The 22,252-nt window shown below is 37.8% G+C and overlaps 1 long non-coding RNA gene across 1 annotated transcript in view; it reads right to left on the reverse strand.

The window, feature by feature from the left end:
* LOC308611248 overlaps positions 1–19,921 on the reverse strand; it is a 29,653-nt gene extending 9,732 nt beyond the window's left edge. The window contains exons 1-2 of the long non-coding RNA XR_014014807.1: positions 19,375–19,921; positions 6,034–6,117 (exon numbers count right to left, since the gene is read on the reverse strand). This is a non-coding gene — a long non-coding RNA (uncharacterized lncRNA). The remainder of the gene's footprint in view (positions 1–6,033; positions 6,118–19,374) is intronic.
* Positions 19,922–22,252: the final 2,331 nt, after the last annotated feature.

Consider the following 22,252-nt stretch of genomic DNA (forward strand, 5'->3'; position numbering starts at 1 on the left):
GTGTGGAGATTTCTGTTCCAGCTGATGCCCCTGATCCAGATGACAACAGAAATGGACCCCATCCCCCATCCCTGTCAGGCCCCTCAACACGTGGAAATGCTGTGACCTGGGGTGGAGGGGGCAGAGTGAGCACAGGACTGCTCACACCCCTGGTTTCTCCCTGGAGCCAGGCCCTACCTCTGGGCCCCAATTCCCAAGGCAGCCTCCAGAATGGGCACAGCAGTGAGAGTGGAGCCAGGACTTGTGGGAGAGGTCGGTACCCAGAGGAAAGAGTTGACAGGGCTGGGACCTGAGCCTGGCTGCTGCTGGGTCCTCTCAGGGGCACCCAGAAGTGAGTTCTGGGAATATGGGGAAGCTGGACTTGGACCTCTCGGCTCCTGCTGGGAGAGTGCCACAGACAGGTGATGCTGATGGAACAGCAAGAAAACAGAAAGAAGCAAGTCCCTTTGCCCTTCTCTTGCTGCTCCATCTTCCATAAGGTACAGTAAGACAAGAAATTGAGAGACCAAAAGAAAAAAAGAAATGGAGAGACCCAGAGACAATACACAAAGACTTCACAGACACACCTCTCAAGAGAGACTTCTCACGCAAACACCTTTCTCAGAGATCACATACTGAGACCTCACACAGGGACCTCATGTTGCTTCACAGACCCTCAGACAGAAACCTAGCACAGATTTAACAGATTTCCCAGAGATACCTTCCAAAGGGACCTCATACAGAGACTTCACACAGAGATCTCACCCAGAGACAACACACAGAGACTTGGCACAAAGACCTCACAGAGACCTCACATCTATTCTTCAGTATCCATTGACAAGTCTTTCTTAGTGAATAGGAAACCACTTAGCAAACTGGCAGCATGATAAATATATCATCAGTTGTGCCCCTCTGAGATCCACCAGACACTCACTGTCAGCATTACTCTAAATGGGGAAATGTTTGAGAAGTTTTGTTCTTTTGTAATGTCACTGCCTCTGAACAAAAGAATTATACATTCCAAATGTAGATTTGCAAATTTCATTGTTAGGTGTTCATTAGCTTGAAAATCACAAATTACATTTTTTTATTTTTATTTATTTTAGAAGAATGAAGAAAATAATGTTTATTTCTTAGAAATGCATGTAGTACTCTATTTTTTATTTTTAAAAATTTTTATTGGAGTATAGTTGATTTACAAATTTGTGTTAGTTTCAGGTGTACAGCAAAGTGAGCCAGTTATACATATACATATGTCCACTTTTTTTAAAGATTCTTTTCCCATATAGGCCATTACAGAGTATTGAGTAGAGTTCCCTGTGCTATACAGTAAGTTATTATTATCTATTTTATATATAGTAGTGTGTATATGTCAATCCCAATCTCCCAATTTATCCTTCCCCCCTTATCTCCTGGTAACCATAAGTTTTCATTTGTACCCTTTTTTTTTAGGAGAATCACAAATTTTAAGCACAACTAGAACACTGTCAGTCTCCAGTGAGGGAAAATATTTGTCCAGTTTTAGTTATCATCCAGTCAAATGGTATCTGGCACATTTTTTACTTTATTGAGGACAAAACTTAAACTTGAGATGGCTTACTTGTTTCCTTTGGAAACATAAGAAAAACCTGCAACAAAGGTACTCTAGGAATGAAATAAACCAAGAAAGAAGCATCCGGACTCACATTCACTTCCCAGAGGGCTGTGTAACTAGCACATTATTTTGCACATAATAGCTTGCATCAGGTTTGTGGGGTTTGCTTTATTTTTTAACAGGCCAATAATCATGTGAGGATTTTTCACAAGTCAAATTTCTGGTTTTAAATTTTACATTCTGGCAAAATTATGCTTCTGAATATTATTTTATTTCTTAAAATGTGGTAATGCCCTAAAATGATATTACACAATCATAACGTTCAGCTAACATACTTAAAAAGATGGGCTATTAAGGCTTCATTCTTAAATAATTCTATGAAATGCACATTTTCTAAGACATGCAGTTAGGATCCATTTTATATTCATTATAGGGTTAACACATTGCTTTAAAAATTTTTGAAGGATTATAAAATATATGACTTAGCCTATGCTTGACATTATACATGTTACCTCATAAAATTACTGAGGGAAGGATACCTGAATATCTGAATTGAAGGTAGTCTACATTTAATCTACATTTGGCTTATAACAATGAATAATGAAAGGCTTTCATTTATTATATATCTCACACTTTCCAAAGGGTACACTTCTAAAAGACTACTGATTTCTCACTGCTAATAAGCAACCTATTGTCCTTGCCTTGGTAAAATCTATTTTAATGACAGCTGGTTGTCTCCCAGATTATCCATTGGTATTACAGCGTCGCGGTCTTTTAAGAGGAGCAGGGCTGACACGAGGACTCTGGGCTTATTTCTACAAGAAATTTAGTTTTTCTATTCTCCTAATTAACAAATGTATAAGTATTAATTTTTCACTTTACTCCCTTACGTCGTTGAATCAGAAAACAATGGGCTGTGGTCACGTATGTCATCTAATACTCTATCAGATCACTTTGTTTTAATAGTGCAGCTTACTCAGGTAACTTTACTGATCCGAACCAAATGGAATCAATTAGGAAAAAGTTCACACAGGAAAATATCCTTTTCAAAGTTGACTATTTTAACACAGTTAAATAAGCGATTATTTTTTAATCCTTTGAGTTAAAATTGTTCAGGGTGGCCAAGAAAGTCTGGAAACATGAAAAATGTCCATAAAAGCACTTTATTACTATAATACGTTGAATGTGTTGCTCCTCATTATTAATTCACAGTTCATTAAGCTGGGCAAAATCACAATGAGCAATGTGCATTAAAGCAAAATTCCCATCAATCATTTTCCATCTGCCATACATTGTGTCAGATGATTTGTGTGTCTAATTTTCATGGAAAAACTTGTACTTTTACTCCAGAATAAGAAATCAAAGGGGATCAATCTATTAAAAAGATATTAATATTCCCAGACTCTGTGGCCTTCAGTATTTTCTTTTTAAGAAGATTCACCTACTGAAAATCTTATAAATATTTTTACCATTTAATATGCCCAGACAAAATGGATACAAAAATTAGATAAAAGAGAAAACAACAAAAACAGATCCCCTTTGTTTTCAAAACATTTGATGTTTACATCAAAATATTTTGTTGAAAATGAAGTGATTTTTAATCTATAGTTAAAAGACACTCTAATGATATTTAGAACATATTACAGATCTGGATTTTTACAAATAGATTTTTATTTAAAACAGGTCTCACACTGGTATCAATAAACCAGGCACTCTAGAACAAAATGTGGAGATGGCAATTATGCGATGACTTTTTAATACTCCGAGGGAAAAAGAGTTTTTCCAAAGTAGTCCATCTACAATATTAACCCTTAAGATCTACTCCCCTTGATAGGTTTCAATATTATTTTCTGTTTTATACACATTTACTTTATAATTAACTCCTACAGGAGGACATTTCTGGAAATGTTCCCAGATATCTACAGCCACACTTTCTGTCATGATCACACCATGGAAAAAGTAGGGAACATCCAGATCCTGATGATCCAGGGGTTTCATAATTACCCCTTTGAGGTCAGTCAGAATTATAATCATTCCCAGAACAGGGTTGGTCTTTACATTTGTGCCCCTAGACATGCAGATTGTAACACTACCCACCCAAAGGCAAGTTGTCTTCCTTACTCAGGTTTGCAGGGGCACCACTCACTGTGGTAGCTAGAAGAGTCCGTTGCCCCCACCCCGGACCTGCATTCTGTACTCTCCACAGACACATCGTACTACAAATATACAAGTGGTGCTGATGAAACTTCCAGAAAGCTATAAAATAATGCATGCCAGGCATGGTAGATGAGGATTTAGAAAATGCTAACATCTTCTCTAGGAAATAAAGGTGACATACCTATGTGGCTTTAAGCATTTTTGTGCATTAGCTGGCCCCCTGGATCTGGGAAACAGCATCTGATTTTAAAGTTTCTCAGCCTCATTCTCTGCAGTGAAATCTGAAGCTCTTCCTTCCTTCTCTGAGTCCAGAAGCTGGAATTGATACAGTCTGCTCTCTGTGATTTCTCTCTACCATTTGTTTCCAATGACCACTTCAACTCAGATATCTCTCAAATCAGGGATCACTCCTAAACTTCAGGAGGAAGGTCACTGCCCTTTTTATTCCCACCACAATTTTATGCTAGTAACCCTTTACAGTGTCAATAAACTTATTTTGTAGAATGTGCCCCCTGGACTCCACCTGCTAAATCTGTTTTTTGGGCAAATCATTTGTTACTTACCTAAACAAATTTTATAAAATCATATTTCATAAAATTGTATTTTATAAAATGTTATTTTCTTATTTTATAAAATTGGTAAATCTAGGGATTTAGGCTTAATTATTATTTTTAAAAATGTTGGTACTCATTTTGCCAATTTTTCTCTTTTTACATATATCAGAAAATATGTTAAGAACTCAACTGTGAAGATACCACTATTTTTATTTTTTTTCACTTTTCGTACTTAACTTTTATAACAAACCTTTATTATTGCACAGGAAACATGAAAGTTTGTTCCTTGGAAAACATCAGTCTTAAGAACGTACTAAGTTAAAGCTTAGCATGTTAGATCTGCGAGTAGCCTTGCCTTTTTTTTTTTTTTTTTTGCGGTACGTGGGCCTCTCACTGTTGTGGCCTCTCCCGTTGCGGAGCACAGGCTCCGGACGCACAGGCTCAGCGGCCATGGCTCATGGGCCCAGCCACTCTGCGGCACGTGGGATCTTCCCGGACCGCGGCACGAACCCGTGTCCCCTGCATCGGCAGGCGGACTCTCAACCACTGTCCCACCAGGGAAGCCCAACCTTGTCTTTTTTTTAATGTTTTTTTCTGAATTGTTAAAAAAAAAAAAGCCTTAAGAGCTTAGGAACAGAAGCAAATTGAGAATTAAAATCCAACTCATTCAAATGAAGTTTGTCAGAATAGTTTGTGTGTGGAGAGGACAGCTTCTAGGCACTTCAGAGAAACCAGCAGGACAGAATTGAGAATATCCAGCACCTTACAGGGCTTCTCACAGAAATGCTTTAATGCAAAGAGGTGACTAGATTTCACAGGGAGACCAGGGAGAGGATGCAGAGATAATTAAATCACATTCAAGCATCTGTTTACCTGGGAGGTAAGTTCCTTCATATTGTGGTCAGATGCTGTTTAGGGGGACACTGGTGCAGGGGAGGTGTTGGGAGGATGAACTCTTTTCTGAGTGATTTTGCAAGTGTGAAAATTCATCCAACAGAGATGCTAGAAAATTTTGCTCCTAGTAGCGAGCGTCCAACATGATATTTTGGGACAAAAATATGTATTTGGAAGAATTTTTCACAGAAGAGCAGTGATGGGAGGAAAAGATACATATGGGCCTGGCTAGTAATATTCTTCCTTCACAATTTTCTTGTGGGTTCCTGAGGCCTGTTGTGACTGCTTGGAGACCTGGTCCCCAAGCAATGGCCCTCTTTGTCATACTCAGGGTAACCCAGGAAGTTGCTTGTCTGAAGCAGAAAAGGTTCTCCCTTCCACTCATGTCCTCTTGCTGATCAGATGAACACATGGCATCATCTACAGCTGAGAGGTGTTTGTTAACTAGCTTTGTTTCATAGGACACAACTCATATATACTCTACAGTAATGTTTATCCCTGTCTTTTATAATCTCAAGGTAAGAAGTAATCAGTGTTAAAATCATTCTACTGGAATAACAAAGCACATGATTTTTTTCCCCTAATAGTGATTGTATTTGTTTGCTAGGGCTGCCATAACAAAATACCACACTGGCTACTAGGTGGCTTAAACAACAAAAATATATTTTCTCATAGTTCTAGAGGCTAGAAGTCCAAGATCAAAGTATCAAGTTTAGTTTCCTTGAGGTCTCTCCTTTGATGGCTACCTTCTCGCTGTGTCCTCACATGGTTGCCCCTCAGTCTGTGTTCTAAAATTCCCCCCTTATAAAGATACAAGTCATATTGGATTAGAGTCCATCCATATGATCATTTTACCTTAATTTTCTCTTCCAAAGCAGTATTTCCAAGTAGAAGTTAAGCTTACTGTACAAGCAATCAGGTATTTAATAAGAGGCATTGCTATGGAGACAAAAAAACAATGGTTAATAATTGAGGCAAATTTCGGATCAGTTTTTGAGTTCTGAGGGTAGACAGTTGAGAAGATCTCTAAATGTCAGGGTTAAAGCATCTTTTGTAGTTTGAATGTCCATCAGATGTTCAGGTAAACTTTCTGAGTGGTCCATATAGCAACAGGAACGAAGAAGATTGTCTAAACATGAGCTGCTGTGGAGATTTCTCTGAAGTTTATATTAACGGTAACTACCTTCAGTTTGCAGGACTTCAGAAAAAAAGGCAGTTTTAGTTGCAATGATTCCAAGTCAAAAGGGTGGGAGAAAATTTGGAAACACTAGTTTGGAGAGTTGTAGTCAGGTAGTGGAGGAAACTAGAAAAATTCAGGATACAGTTCAGTTTTCAGGTAATTAACAAAACTTCAAGGAAAATTAATAGCACTAGAATCTAATATCCACAATACGTATTTTGGTTTCTATTGAAAGATAATTTTTCCCTCTAAAATCACCCTCATTTCTATCAAAGATAGCCAAATTAAGACAAATTTGTTTGCAAAATAAGTCTAGATTCAATAAACTTGGTCTTATTTATATAAGTATAGCAAGGATTGTGACTGACCATATAGGCTTGTTTTTTATTTTTATTTTTTGCTTTTATTAAGAGAATTTATTGCCTCTCTCTCCTCCCAATAGCTCAAACGTGAAGAAGCAACATCAGAGGAAGACAGACAGACAAATGGCTCTTTGAGTTTGTCCTTCTTGGCACTGGTGAAGGAAGAGGCAGCTTTCTCGAAGTTTTTATCTGCTTAATTGGATGTAGTGGAGAAAGGCAAGGAAAGTCAGAGGATAAGTGAACAGGCTCTGCACCTACCAAGGATGTGTTATCCTCCTAATCGTCCCAGTAGGAATATTCCATTCATGTTCTTTGATCTGATCCTTGCATTGGAAGACACTTCTTTTTTTAATCTCTTTTTTAAATTTAATTTTTATTTTATATTGAAGTATAGTTGATTTACAATGTTGAATTAGTTTCAGGTGTACAGCAAAATGATTCAGTTATACATATACATATATCCATTCTTTTTCAGATTCTTTTGCCATATAGGTTATTACAGAATATTGAGTAGAGTTCCCTTTGCTATACAGTAGGGTCTTGTGGATTATCTATTTTATATATAGTAGTGTGTATATGTGAATCCAAACTCCTAATTTATCCCTCCCCATACCTTTTCCCTTTAGTAACCATAAGTTTGTTTTTTAAGTCTGTGAGTCTGTTTCTCTTTTGTAATTAAGTTCAATTGTATCATTTGTTTAGATTCCACAGATAAGTGATATCATATGATATTTGTCTTTCTCTGAATTACTTCACTTAGTATGATAATCTCTACATCAATTCATGTTACTGCAAATGGCATGATTTCATTCATTTTTATGGCTGAGTAATATTCCATTGTATATATGTTCCACATCTTCTTTATCCATTCATCTGTCAGTGGACATTTAAATTGCTTTCATATCCTGGTTATTGTGAATAGTGCTGCACTGAACACTGGGGTGCATGTATCTTTTGGAAGTATAATTTTCTCCAGATACATGCCTAAGAGTAGGATTGCTGGATCATATGGTAGTTCTATTTTTAGTTTTTTAAGGAATCCCATAATATTCTCCATAGTGGTTGAATCAATTTACATTCCCACCAACAGTGTAGGAGGACTCCTTTTCTCCACACCCTCTCCAACATTTTTGTAGTCTACAGTTTGTAGACTTTTTGATGATGGTTACTCTGACTGGTGTGAGGTGATACCTCATTGTAGTTTTGATTTGCATTTCTCTAATAATTAGCGATGTTGAGCAGATTTTCATGTGCTTTTTGCCCATCAGTATGTCTTCTTTGGAGAAATGTCTGTTTAGATCTTCTGTCCATTTTTTGATTGGGTTGTTTGCTTTTTTGATATTGAGCTGCATAAGCTATTTGTATACTTTGGAGATTATTCCATTGTCAGTCCCATCATTTGCAAATATTTTCTCCCATTCTGTAGGTTGTCTTTTTGTTTTGTTTATGGTTTCCTTTGCTGGGCAAAAGCTTTTAAGTTTTATTAGGTCCCATTTGTTTATTTTAGTTTTTGTTTTCTTTCCTCTAGGAGGTGGATCCAAAAAGATATTGCTGCTGTGAAAGAGTGTTCTGCTTGGATTTTCCTCTAAGAGTTTTATAATATCCCATCTTACATTTAGGTCTTTAATGCATTTTGAGTTTATTTTTGTCTGTGGTGTTAGAAAATTGTTCTAATTTCATTTTTTTTACATGTAGCTGTCCAGTTTTCCCAGCACCACTTATTGAAGAGACTGTCTTTTCTACATTGTATATTCTTGCCTCCTTTGTCATAGATTAATTGACCATAGTTGTGTGGGTTTATTTCTGGGCTCTCTATTCTGTTCCATTGATCTATATTTCTGTTTTTGTGCAAGTACCATACTGATTACTGTAGCTTTGTAATATAGTCTGAAGACAGTGAGCCTGATTCCTCCAGCTCCATTTTGCTTTCATAGTATGCTTTGGCTATTTGGGGGTTTGTGTTTCTATACAAATTTTAAATTTTTCTGTTCTAGTTCTGTGAAAAATGCCATTGGTGGGGGCTTCCCTGGCGGTCCGGTGTTTGGGACTTCACCTTCCAATGAGGAGGATGCGGCTTCGATCCCTGGTCAGGGAGTTGGGATCCCACATGCCATGCAACCAAAAAAAAAAACAAAAAAAAACAAAAAACAAAAACCAAAAATCAAAGCATAAAACAGAAGCAATATTGTAACAAATTCAATAAAGACTTTAAAAATGGTCCACATGAAAAAAGTCTAAAAAAAAAATTCCACTGGTAATTTAACAGGGATTGCATTGAATCTGTAGATTGCCTTAAGTAGTATAGTCATTTTGACAGTATTGATTCTTCCAATCCAAGCACATGGTATATCTCTCCATCTGTTTGTGTCACTTTCGATTTCTTTCATCAGCATCTTAGAGTTTTCAGAGTACAGGTCTTTTGTCTCCTTAGGTAGATTTATTCATAGGTATTTTTTTCTTTTTGATGTGATGGTAAATGGGATTCCTTCCATAATTTCTCTTTCTGATCTTTTGTTTTTAGTGTATAGGAATGAAAGAGATTTCTGTGTATTAATTTTGTATTCTGTGACTTTACTGAATTCATTGATGTGGTGTATCACACTGATTGATATGTGGATATTGAAAAATCCTTGCATCCTTGGGATGAATCCCACTTGATCATGGTGTCTGATCCTTTTAATGTGTTGTTGGATTCACTTTGCTAGTATTTTGTAAATGATTTTTGAGTCTATGTTCATCAGTGATATTGACTTCTTTTTCTTTTTTTGCAGTACCTTTGTTTGGTTTTGGTATCAGGGTGATTATGGCCTCATAGGATGAGTTTGGGAATATTTCTTCTTCTGAAATTTTATGGAATAGTTTCAGAAGAACAGGTGTTTAGTGTTCTCTAAATGTTTGAGAGAATTCACCTGGGAAGCCATCTGATCTTGGACTTCTGTTTGTTGGGAGTTTCTTTTTTTTAAATAAATTTTTAAAAATAAATTTATTTATTTATTTTATTTTTGGCTGCATTGGGTGTTTGTTGCTGTATGTAGGCTTTCTTTTTTTAGTTGTGGCAAGCGGGGGCTACTCTTCATTGCGGTGCATGGGCTTCTCATTGCGGTGGCTTCTCTTGTTGCAGAGCATGGGATCTAGGCACGTGAGCTTCAGTAGTTGTGGCATGCAGGCTCAGCAGCTGTGGTTCGTGGGCTCTAGAGAGCAGGCTTAGTAGTTGTGACCCATGGGCTTAGTTGCTCTGTGACATGTGGGATCTTCCTGGACCAGGGTTCAAACCCATGTCCCCTGCCTTGGCAGGTGGTTTCTTAACAACTGCGCCACCAGGGATGCCCTGTTGGAGTTTCTTAATCACAGTTTCAATTTCAGTACTTGTGATTTGTCTGTTCATATTTTCTATTTCTTCCTGCTTCAGTCTTCGAAGCTTGTACCTTTCTAAGAATTTGTCCATTTCTTCTAGGTTGTGCATTTTACAGGCATATAGTTTCTTGTAGTAGTCTCTTATGAGCTTTTGTATTTCTGTGGTGTCCATTGTAACTTCTTTTTTATTTCTAATTTTATTGATTTGAGCTCTCCCCATTTTTTTCTTGATGATGCTGGCTAATGGTTTATCAATTTTATCTTTTCAAAGAACCAGCTACTAGTTTCATTGATCTTTCCTACTGTTTTCTTTGTCTCTCATTTATTTCTGCTCTGATCTATATGATTTCTTTCCTTCTACTAAATTTGGGTTTTGTTTGTTCTCCTTTCTCTAGTTGCTTTACTTATAAGGTTAGGTTGTTTATTTGAGATTTTTCTTGTTTCCTGAGGTAAGATTTTATCACTATAAACTTCCCTTTTAGAAATGCTTCTGCTGCATCCCATAGGTTTTGGATCTTCGTGTTTTTGTTTTCATTTGTAGGTATATTTTTAATTTTTGCTTTGATTTCTTCAGTGATACATTGGTTGCTTATAGCATATTGTTTAGCCTCCATGTATTTGTGTTTTTTACAGTTTTTTTCTTGTAGTTGATTTCTAATCTCATAGCATTGTGTTTGGAATAGGTGCTTCATATGATTTCAATTTTCTTAAATTTACCAAGGCTCACTTTGTGGCCCAGTGTGTGATCTATCCTGGAGAATGTTTCGTGTGCACTTGAGAAGAATGTGTATTCTGCTGCTTTCAGATGGAATGCTCTATAAATATCAATTAAGTCCTTCTGGTCTAATGTGTCATTCAAGGCCTGTGTTTTCATATTGATTTTCTGTCTGGATGATCCGTCCATTGATGAAAGTGGGGTGTTAACATCCCCCAATACTATTGTGTTACTGTCAATTTCTCCTTTTATGGCTATTAGCATTAGCCTTATATATTGAGGCGTTCCTGTGTTGGGTGAATATATATTTACAATTGTTGTATCTTCTTCTTGGATTGATTCCTTGATCATTATGCAGTGTCCTTCTTGGTCCTTGTTACAGTCTTTATTTTAGAGTCTATTTTGTCTGATATGACTATTGCTACTCTGGCTTTCCTTTGATTTCCATTTGTATGGAATACCTTTCTTTTACCCTCCCACTTTCAGTCTGTGTGGGTGTCTAGATCTAAAGTGAGTTTCTAGTAGGCAGCATATATATGGTTCTTGCTTTTGTATCTATTCAGCCAGTCTATGTCTTTTGGTTGGAGCATTTAGTCTATTTACTTTTAATGTAATTATCAATATGTATGTTCTTATTGTCATTTTGTTCATTGTTTTGGGTTTGTTTTTGTAGCTCTTTTTTCTTCCCTTCCTCTTTTGTTCTCTTCCCTTGTGGTTTGATGACCATCTTTAGTGTTGCATTTGGGTTGCTTTTTCTTTGTGTATCTATTGTAGATATCTGGTTTGTATTTCCCATGAGGTTTTGATATAGCAGAGTATATATAAAGTTGTTTTAAGTTGCTGGTCTCTTAATTTCAAATGCATTTCCAATATCCTGCATTTGTACTCTCCTCTTCTCATGATTGCTTGTTTTGATATCATATTTGTGAGTAGATGATTTCCTACCTTTACTGTATGTTTGCCTTTAATGGTGAGCTTTCCCATTCATAATTTTCTTTTTTTCTAGTTGTGGCATTTTCTTTTTCATCTAGAGAAGTTCCTTTAGCATTTGTTGTAAAGCTGGTTTGATGGTGCTGAATTCTCTTAGCTTTTGTTTGTCTATAAAGCTTTTGATTTCTCTGTCAGGTCTGAATAAGAGCCTTGCTGGGTAGAGTATTTTTGGTCGTAGGTTTTTGCCTTTCATCACTGTAAATATAGTGGGCCACTCCCTTCTGGCCTGCAGAGTTTCTGCTGAAAAAATCAGCTGATAACCTTACTGGGGTTTCCTTGTATGTTATTTGTTGTTTCTCTCTTGTTGCTTTTAATGTTTTCTTTGTCTTTAATTTTTGTCAATTTGATTCATGTGTGTTGGCATGTTCCTCTTTGGGTTTGTCCTGTATTTGACTCTCGGTGCTTCCTGGACTTGAGTGACTGTTCCTTTTCCATGTTAGGGAAGTTTATGGCTATTATCTCTTCAAATATTTTTTCAGCCCCTCTGTCTCTCTCTTCTCCTTCTGGGACCCCTATAATGTGAATGTTGGCACATTTAATGTTGTCCCAGAGGTCTCTTAGACTGTCCTCATTTGTTTTCATTTTTTTTCTTTATTCAGTTCCAAAGCAGTGATTTTCACCAATCTGTCTACCAGCTCACTTATTTATTCTTCTGCCTCATTTATTCTGCTGTTGATTACTTGTAGGCTATTTTTCATTTCAGTTATTGTTTATCTCTGTTTTTTAAAACTTCTAGCTCTTTGTTAAAAATTTCATCTATGTTCTTGGTCTGTGCCTCCATTCTTTTTCCAGTTACTTGTATCATCTTTACTATCATTACTCTGAATTCTTTTTCTGGAAGATTGCCTATCTCCACTCCACTTAGTTGTTCTTCTGGAGTTTGATGATGTTCCTTCATCTGGAACACATTTCTCTGCCTTCCGTGTTTGTAGCCTCCTTTCCTCAGGCTGCAGGATCATGGCTCCTCTCACTTCTGGTGCCTGCCCCCTGATGGGTGAGGTTGGTTCAGGAGCTTGTGAAGTCTTCCTGGTGGTAGGGACTGGTGCCTGCCCACTGGTGGGTGGAGCTGGGTCTTCTCCCTCTTGTGGGCAGGGCTGTGTCAAGTGGTGTTTAGAGGCGGCTGTGGGATCAGAATAACTTTAGGCAGCCTGTCTGCTCATGGGAGGGTCTGTGTTCCCACCCTGTTGGTTGTTTGCCCTGAGGCATCCCAGAACTGGAGACTGCAGGCTATTGGGTGGGGCCGGGTCTCAGTGCCCAAATGGTGACCTCCAGGAGAGCTCACAACAAAAAATATTCCCTGGGTCCTCTGCCACCAGTGTCCTTGCCCCCACAGTGAGCCACAGCCAACTTCTTCCTCCCCAGGAGACCCTCCAAGACCCTCAGGTAGGTCTGACCCAGGCTTTTACAGAGTTACTGCTTTGCCCTGGGTCCCAGTACACATGAAACCTTGTGTGCACCCTCCGAAAGTGGAGTCTCTGTTTCCCCCAATCCTGTGGAGCTCCTGCCCTCAAGTCCCACTGGCCTTCAAGATCAAATGCTCTGGGATCTCCTCCTCTCATTGCCATGTCCCCAGGCTGAGGAGCCTCACGTGGGTCTCAGAACTCTCACTCCTGTGGGAGAACCTCTGTGATATGATGATTATTTTCCACTTTCTGGGTCGCCCACCCAGTAGGTATGAGATTTGATTATATCACGAAAGCACCCCTCCTACCATCTAGTTGTAGCTTCTTCTTTGTCTTTGGATGTAGAATGTCTTTTTTGTATGTTCAAGTCTTTTTTGTTGATGGTTGTTCAGCAGTTAGTTGTGATTTGGGTGGTTTCATGAGAGGAGGTGAGCTCACGTCCTTCTACTCTGCCATCTTTGTCTCTACCCTCTCTCCTGAATGTCACTGTGAGGAGTTCTGGCTTCTTAAAGTCCAATTTTGATTGAAATTCATGAAGGACTTCAGGCTTTACCTCTGGTCAACCACTGTCTATGCAGAATATCTCCAGGGTTAGAGGGAAATCTCCCATATAGGCTCTTTTAAATCTGCTTTGCTGGAACTTTTTATAAGGAATCTCCAGATTAAACTTTTAATAGTCCCTTGAGGCTAAGAAGCCAAGCCAATCATTTGACATCCATAGATTTGGGGGAATTTTTCTCCTCAATGTCCCCCAAATATTCTGAGGTTCTTGCATTTGCCAGGAAGTGACCTTCCTTACTCAGCTAGTAAGGCTGCTGGGAACTCTGTAAGCAAGGTACCACACTATTTTCCCAAGGGGCTTTATTGGCTCCATGAAGTCAACCTTAGTTTCTTAAAGCTGTTTGGTCAAATCTAAGTTTATGTATATCTCTCTCAAATATGACATTCTAGGCAAAACTTTAGTAATATAATCAATGTTTGCAATTATGTGCTATTATAAGGAGAACAGATTCTTATTGAAATTATGCAAATAACTATATTGCCAAGAAAATAAGAATGTTCACTGAAAGCCTCTGAATTCTGGAGGAATCGGGTAGGGAGAAAAAGACAAATGATTCAATTTTGCTTACAAGGGTATAATTTACCAAATTGCTCTAAGCTTCCGAGAGAAAAACAGGGCTTCCCTTGTGGCGCACTGGTGGAGAGTCCACCTGCTGATGAAGGGGACACGGGTTCGTGCCCCGGTCCGGGAAGATCCCACATGCCGCGGAGTGGCTAGGCCTGTGAGCCATGGCTGCTGAGCCTGCGTGTCCGGAGCCTGTGCTCCGCAACAGGAGAGGCCACAACAGTGAGAGGCCCACATACCGCAAAAAAAAAAAAAAAAAAAAGAGAAAAACAAATTTTCCTAAATTTGGAGAAACAAAACTTAAAAAAAAGAACCAGCAATGTTTCAAATTTAAAAATCATAGGGCTTCCCTGGTGGTGCAGTGGTTGAGAGTCTGCCTGCTGGTGCAGGGGACACGGGTTCGTGCCCTGGTCCGGGAAGATCCCACATGCCGCTGAGTGGCTGGGCCCGTGAGCCATGGCCGCTGAGCCTGCTCGTCCAGAGCCTATGCTCCGCAACAGGAGAGGCCACAACAGTGAGAGGCCCGTGTACTACGAAAAAGAAATCATAAAATGGGGCTTTCCTGGTGGCACAGTGGTTAAGAATCTGCCTGCCAGTGCAGGGGACATGGGTTCGAGCCATGGTCCAGGAAGATCCCACAAGCCCCAGAGCAACTAAGCCCACACGCCACAACTACTGAGCCTGTGTTCTAGAGCCCATGAGCCACAACTACTGAAGTCCACGAGCCACAACTACTGAAGCCCATGCACGTAGAGCCCACGCTCCACAACATGAGAAGGCCACGCACCACAACGAAGAGTAGCTGCCGTTCGCCACAACTAGAGAAAGCCCACACACAGCAACAAAGACCCAACGCAACCAAAGATAAATAAAATAAATAAATTTATTTTTAAAATCATAAAACATTATAACCATCTTCTTCAGTTTACTTAGTCCCATGTAATTAATTCTTGTTTTGTTTGATCTTTTGTTAGAAGTTTTATGAAACCATCAATTTCTCCGTTAGGGTTTTGTAAATTCTTACTCAGTTCAGTGTAATGATTTGAAATTCATCAGAAACTTGTGCTCTAGAATACTTGTTAGATCCTTTTCCAAGAATTTCTCTGAACATGAAACACATTTTCAGGAAGCTTTTGTAAAAGCATCTGAGTGAAACCATCGTCTAAGTAATAAAAGACAAATATCCATTACTAAAAATTTGATTCATTCTAATGGAATTGACAAGAAAATTTATCTGTGACACAAAACATTTAAGATAATAACTAGAATTATGACTGATAACATTATACTAGGACATATCCAATTTTAGGAATTTCATATACTTTCTAGAACATTTATATTAATAACATTCACCCTTATGATATAACCTAGAGTTTATGATCATTTATTTAGCAATGCTTCCCATGTAAGTAACATACCAAATAAGCCTAATGAGTTTCATAGCTCTCTTTTCTAATAAGATAAAACAAATCTTTTTTTTTTTTTTTTTTTTTTTTTTTTTTGCTGTACACGGGCCTCTCACTGCTGTGGCCTCTCCCGTTGCGGAGCACAGGCTCCGGACACACAGGCTCCGCGGCCATGGCTCGCGGGCCCAGCCGCTACGCGGCATGTGGGATCCTCCGGGACAGGGGCACGAACCCGTGTCCCCTGCATCGGCAGGCGGACTCTCAACCACTGCGCCACCAGGGAAGCCCAAAACAAATCTTTTAAGGTGTTCCAGGGGGCCTCTGGAAAACCTGAACGTTATTTCCAGGTCAATAAGATTTCATTTAGAATTTGGTTTGGGGGAAAATCTACTTTTTCAAAAATAAAAATGTTTTAAAACACTTTGTCAAATACGATCATATGTCACTGTGAATTAATATTTAGTTATCAATTTAATCAAAGTGACAAAGATTCACATGTAAATACAGATAGTTAAATAGTTGTACAAAGACTTAGCTCTTTTAATATTGAAAGCACTCAGTTTTTCTTCAAAATTATCAAAGACTCATAAAGACAAAATGAACAATATTTGTTTTGCTAGACAGATTACATTAAATGTAAAAAAAAAGTCTTTGTTTACAATTTCTCATTAAGAGCAGACTAATAATTAAGAAAATTTTGCAAAAAGAGAGAAAAAACAAATTTTAATTTTCTACCAGCTTACATTGGATATTAAAACTCAATCAATCACTTTATTAAATTCATTCCAATCTTAGACCTGACTACACATAAAATTCCTTTCTAAAGATTCCTTTTTAACAAACCTCTTACAACTTTCTATGTCCATTTTGGTTTGTCCCTTGTTCTCTTTCCCATTTAGAAGTAACCGGCTTTAGGACAAAAATCACTTAACAAAGTTTTTACATTAACAAAAACATCTCCATACCTTACACTTTTTCTTACCCCAAAACACATTCTAATTTCCTTATAATTCCTAGCAGCTTGAACCACATATATTATTTACAATTCTTAATCCTTTGAAGCTTTAATTTTTTTGTAAAGATAAAGTTAAAATTATTAACTGTGTAAGTATTTTGTGGCTTGGCAAACTTATAAATACATTTCATAATTTCTAGAAACATATTCTACTTCATAGTACAAGCTTTTAATGAAGCACAAGACATGTTTACTAATAGAACCAAACATATTTAGTGTGTAATAAGAGGTCAAAAGTAGGTAAACTTAGACTCGTTCAGCAATTAATATTTCAGTATTTTGTCTTAGTTGGAAATGATCTAGACATTCAATTCATTTAATTTAACTTAGCAAAACTCTAAGGGTACAATTTATCAAAGACATTTAGAAAACTATTTAAGTTGACATAGCAAAAACAATTATTGCTAAAAAAAGTTTACCTAAAAGAATTCTTATCTTATGTCTATTTAATTAATTTGTTCTTAACAATCACTCAGATTACTCATGACAATTTCATAAGATGTTAAAATAGTGTTAGCCATCATCTTAAATTATTATTATTATTACTTTTTTCTGAGAAATTTTGTAAAAGAGATAACATGAGCTTATTTGACTTTTAGTAAAACTACATAGAATAAAGCTATTATACTTAATGCTGATAACTCTTAAGATATGTCTATATTAATTAAACCTAAACCTGAACTAGATTTTACTTACCAAAAATTATCCTAGATCATGTGAATTTGAAAAATATTTGTATTTGTTTTTGTTATATTTTTGAGAATTTTTATATTGCTTGTTGGAATAAATTAAGTTTACTCACTCAGATAGCTACAGTCTTTTATTATTTATGGAGAAGACTTTTAAGTCTTCTTGCCCTTTAAGTGTACTTGCCCTTGATAAACAATTTTAAGGAGACTGTCATTTAGAGTTTGAGCAAGAGAGGGTTTTTGTTTAAAAAAAAAACCTCTTTCTTTTTTTCTTTAAATTTTAGTTTCAGGTTCTAACAATTGAGCTAATCTGGGCTCAGTCTCAAGCAATGTGGCTGTGTTTACATTTCAAAGACATGGTAAGATTTATAACTTTAAGCGACAGAGGAAAAAAATGTAAATTTTCTTCTATGAGTTTTGGAGTGTATTTTTCTATTATCATAAGTCTCAGGGTAATTATTATTTAAAATACTTTTTCTTCTTAAGTACAGGACAATTTTGTTCCAATTATCCTCAACTTTTATAATATCTACAAGAATTTGAGAGGAAGAGGTTTCAGGGTTGGTGAAGATAAATGGGCCTTGACTCGTTCCTAAGTTGCATTTCTGGTTTTGTAGAGATTTGGAAGACAAAGATAATTGTTTCTATTAGCTCTTGAATATTGGCTTCCAACTGATCTTTTCCTAATTATTTGTAGGAGGGCCTAAGGAATTGCTGAGGAGATGGGGCAATTTTTAAAATTTTTCTTAAAAAGAGGAATTCATGTTGGATCTTTAAGTCTAATTTCTGTTATTTCATCTTAATAACGATTCCCTAAGGCTAGCTGTTATACATTATTTTTCCTTTCAATTTGATCCTTCCATAAATATCAATATGACAGCTGTTTATGATGAGAGCTCTCAAAAAGGCAATCATTTAAATACAGCAAATTTAAAGGATCCATCATCTGGCCATTGAGGAGTAAGACCTTACATTAATTTCAAATAGTGACTCAAATCAGTAAGCCTTTTTATGGAACGACCCAGAGGTAACTTTTCAGGCTTAGAATAAATCCTTACCATGGATAAAATAAGCAGACTTTCAGATGGAGAGGGCACAGATGATATAGCCCCTATAATGTGAAAATTCATTTCCAAGGATAATCTAAGAAAGCAAAGGCCTTCATTGCACAGGCAGTAAGGGTGGTATAATGCAAACTGTGTCCCTGGTCTCTCCTGGGAATTTGAGGCACCTCTGATCCCAAACCTACTAATCTGTGACATCAGGCATATGCTACTGGAATGGGACTTTTCCAACACTAACAAGGCAATGAAGGTTGAAACAACAAAGGCCCCTTATGGACTGGGTCCCCTTAGGACAAACTCCTCTGACAGCTGGCACAACAAGACTAGAGTGTGCTGTTTATGACTTTGTGTCTCAGAACCCCAGTCAATTCAATGGGTTACCAGATGCACCCCAGTAAATACACCATCCAGATGGTGGAGACCAGAGATAATATTCTCACTGGACAAAAAGCCAAACTCTCAGGACATAGAAAAATACAGAAGGAAAAATCTCATCCAGTTTTTATACAGAGGACTGACAGCAAAGTTTGTCTTAATAGGCACTGGACTGGAGAGAACTGTTAACTCACCAGTCTGTGAGGCTGTCTCAAACAGCAGGCTTATAGGGCCTATGCCTGTCTTCTGCCCTATGGTTCTTTCTTCTTATGAAACATGACTCAGGAGACAGAGACAAAGAAAAACAGTGACTGTCTCTGGGAGGAAAGGATTAAGAAAAACTGAGATGAGATTACTCATTTCCAAATACCAGATTTTCTATGTCACAAGGATCTTGCTCCATAAGTATTTTCTTCTGCTAATCTAAATTTAGAGATAGAGAAAAGGAGACTCTTAAGCACTTTCCCTCCCACCAGACCTTAAAGGCCTGGGAAGTTGAGGAGATAAGAAATTTTACCTTCTGCTGGCCTTTGTCATGTGTCCTAGGATCTCTCAGCTGCAGCAGTCTTGTGGTGGGAAGCAGGGTTTAGCCAGCCTTCTGGTTGTCTTGTCAGCTGTTGAGGAGGAAGAAATGTCCCTGCCAACCTTCTTGAGTTAAAGAAGTAACAAGGTTTATACAGTCTTCTTGACCCTGCATTCCCTATCTCTGGTGCTAATGATGTCTTTCTACCTCCTGGTACAGGGAGGGCACCATTCACATGAGATATTAATTTCCTGCTTTCATGGAGACAGATAGGAAGGTCAGTGTGTCTCTCTTGCATCAGTCATTTCTTCAGTAACTTTAATTCAAAGTAATATTCCACTGAGGCATACTTTGGAGCATCCTGCCCTGGGCACCAACAAAGTCAAATGGTTTAGAGAGAAAGCAAGTCCCTATGTCAGCAGTGACCTGTGCTCATGGTGATTGTTATTCCATCTCCACAATACCATTGGGCTGGGTGCTCAAGAAACAGAGCTGTGAAAACATAGCTCCTGTCTCTTATAATTTATAGTACCAACTTCCTTTGTGTTAGACAATAATGCTGGTATATTTTCAGGATATACAAATAATAGAAAGAGACATCTATGGTACTTGAATTGTAGTGAGACATTAAAAATTTCCCCCAAAAAAATCTTTTTCTTTATACTTATAAGAAAAAAAAATGTAGATTCATTTTGGATAAGATAAAGAAAATTTATGAAGTGATAAATCTAACCTGAGAAAGTAGAAAAGAACACAGTACACAGGCTCTGAGCATTCTACTCACAGAAAATATTGTCCTGTTCTTTTGCAATATGGACTTGTTCCCCTGTCCCTATGTCTGTCTCTTCCCCTCTCTGTTTCTGCCCCTCTTCTCTCTCTCCCTCACACATACACACATTCACTCCCCTACAAAAAAACCCATTGACTAAATGCTAATTGGCAGGCACTGTGCTCAAACTGAGGCTACAGTGGTGAGTTAAAAAAAGAGATAATTTTTCCATCCTCATCAAACTTATATTCCAAGATGGAGAAAGTGAATACTAACCAAAGAGTCACACAACCATAATATTGCAACCACAACTAACAACCATAACCACTGAGTTAAGCTAAGCAAGCCACTATTGTCAGCTTTCTCTCAACCCTCAGTAGAGTGTGTTCCACTTAAAGGCCTTGAGTAAGTCAATATTCTGTTGAGAAAATCCAGGAAATTTCTCAGTCTTCCACATCTGAAATTATACAGTTTGGAATGTCAGGAACAAGAGTGAGGGGAAAGGTCATTCAGAACTGCAACTAACCAGTTTCTCTCTTTCTGACTGCTGCAATAACCTCCTAGTCTATCCTGTGTTTACTCCCATTCCTCTGGCCTGTTCACAGAGCTGCCAAAGTGGTCCCTTAAAATTTAAGCCTGATTGTGCCACTCTATACTCAAAATCATCCAGTGAATTCAATTTAATTACAATAAATCCAAAGTTCGCACCAAGGCCTCAAAGTCCTTTTTGATCTGTTCTCCCCTTCTCCCATGTCTCTCTTGGCCTCATTCCTACCACTCTCCCCCTTGTTTTCTGTAATCCAGCCAAACTTGCTTCTTCTCCAGCTTTTACTAAAACACTACTTAGTAGACAAACAATTCAATTTAAATTGGGCAAAAAATTTAATAAGACACTTAACCAAAGAAGATACATGAATGGTAAATAAGCAACTTTTTTAAATGTTCAGCATTATTAGTCATCAAAGAAAAATTAAAACCACAATGCAAATAACTTCACATCTACTAGAATGACTAAAATTAAAAAGATTGATAGCATCAAATGTTAGTAAGGATGGAGAACAACCAGAAGTCCCATACGTTCCTGAAGAAAACGTGAAATAATGTACTATTTTCGAAAACAGTTTAGCATTAATACAACCCCCTAATTTCACCCCCTAGGAATTTAAATGAGAAAAATATGTCCACACAAAATTTGTACATGAACGTTCATAGAAACAACTTTATTCATGATTGTGAAACTGAGTAGAATCCTGTGGGGCCTTCCCAGTGTTCCCTGCTTCTTGTTTGTAGAAAAAAGCTTTAGTCTCCTAGGCCTCCCTTGATTTCCAAAGAGCAGTTAATGATTATAGAACTGACAAAACTCAGAAACAAAGGAAAAGCAGTCAAGCAAGAAAAGTAACAATAGATTGAAAAACAGTGTTATTTATATCCCTTTCTCCTCAAGGGATATAGATAACAGTCTGACACATATCCTTGATGTGGTGCTCCAAGGACAATGGTGCTTCAAGGACAAAGGACAACCCTCTCTGAAAAAGTGTCAGCGTTACACCCCTTATCAGACCCTTAATTGCCCTCCCCACCATGTTGTGATGGTTATGAAATTCCTGAGCCCAGCTGGGCCATGAGACCTGTCCCAAATAAGAAAAGGCATCTTCCCTGTCCCACTGCCACCCTACAGAAGGAAAGTATATGTGCCTCCACCAATTAGTAAACGAAATTTTCCCCTTGGACCATTCCTTTGTTTTCTGGCTATAAAAACTGATCAATAGCACATGTTTGGGGTCGACTCCCCCAGACTACTAGGAAGTCAGCCTGCTGTTCTGGCAGAGACCCTTTCCTCTAATAAATTCTATCTTCTTTACATTCTGCCTTGTGTCTGGAAATTCTTTTCCAACCCACGTTTGGACCACGACACTTGAGCGTTTTTTGTAGACACTAAGGCTCTCCACCTGATGGAGGATTTGACTACATGCTGATCATGTAGGTCCCAGACTGGTTGGAACAAGAAGGCTGATGGTTAAGGTTCCCAAAACATCACCCTGTCACCTCTCCACCAACTAATCAAAAGAATGTCCATGAACTGATAATTCACCCTGAGACCCT

This window comes from Mesoplodon bidens (assembly GCF_964165515.1).
Source record: "Mesoplodon bidens genome assembly, contig: HAP1_SCAFFOLD_287, whole genome shotgun sequence".
NCBI classification, from domain to species: Eukaryota; Metazoa; Chordata; class Mammalia; order Artiodactyla; family Ziphiidae; genus Mesoplodon; species Mesoplodon bidens.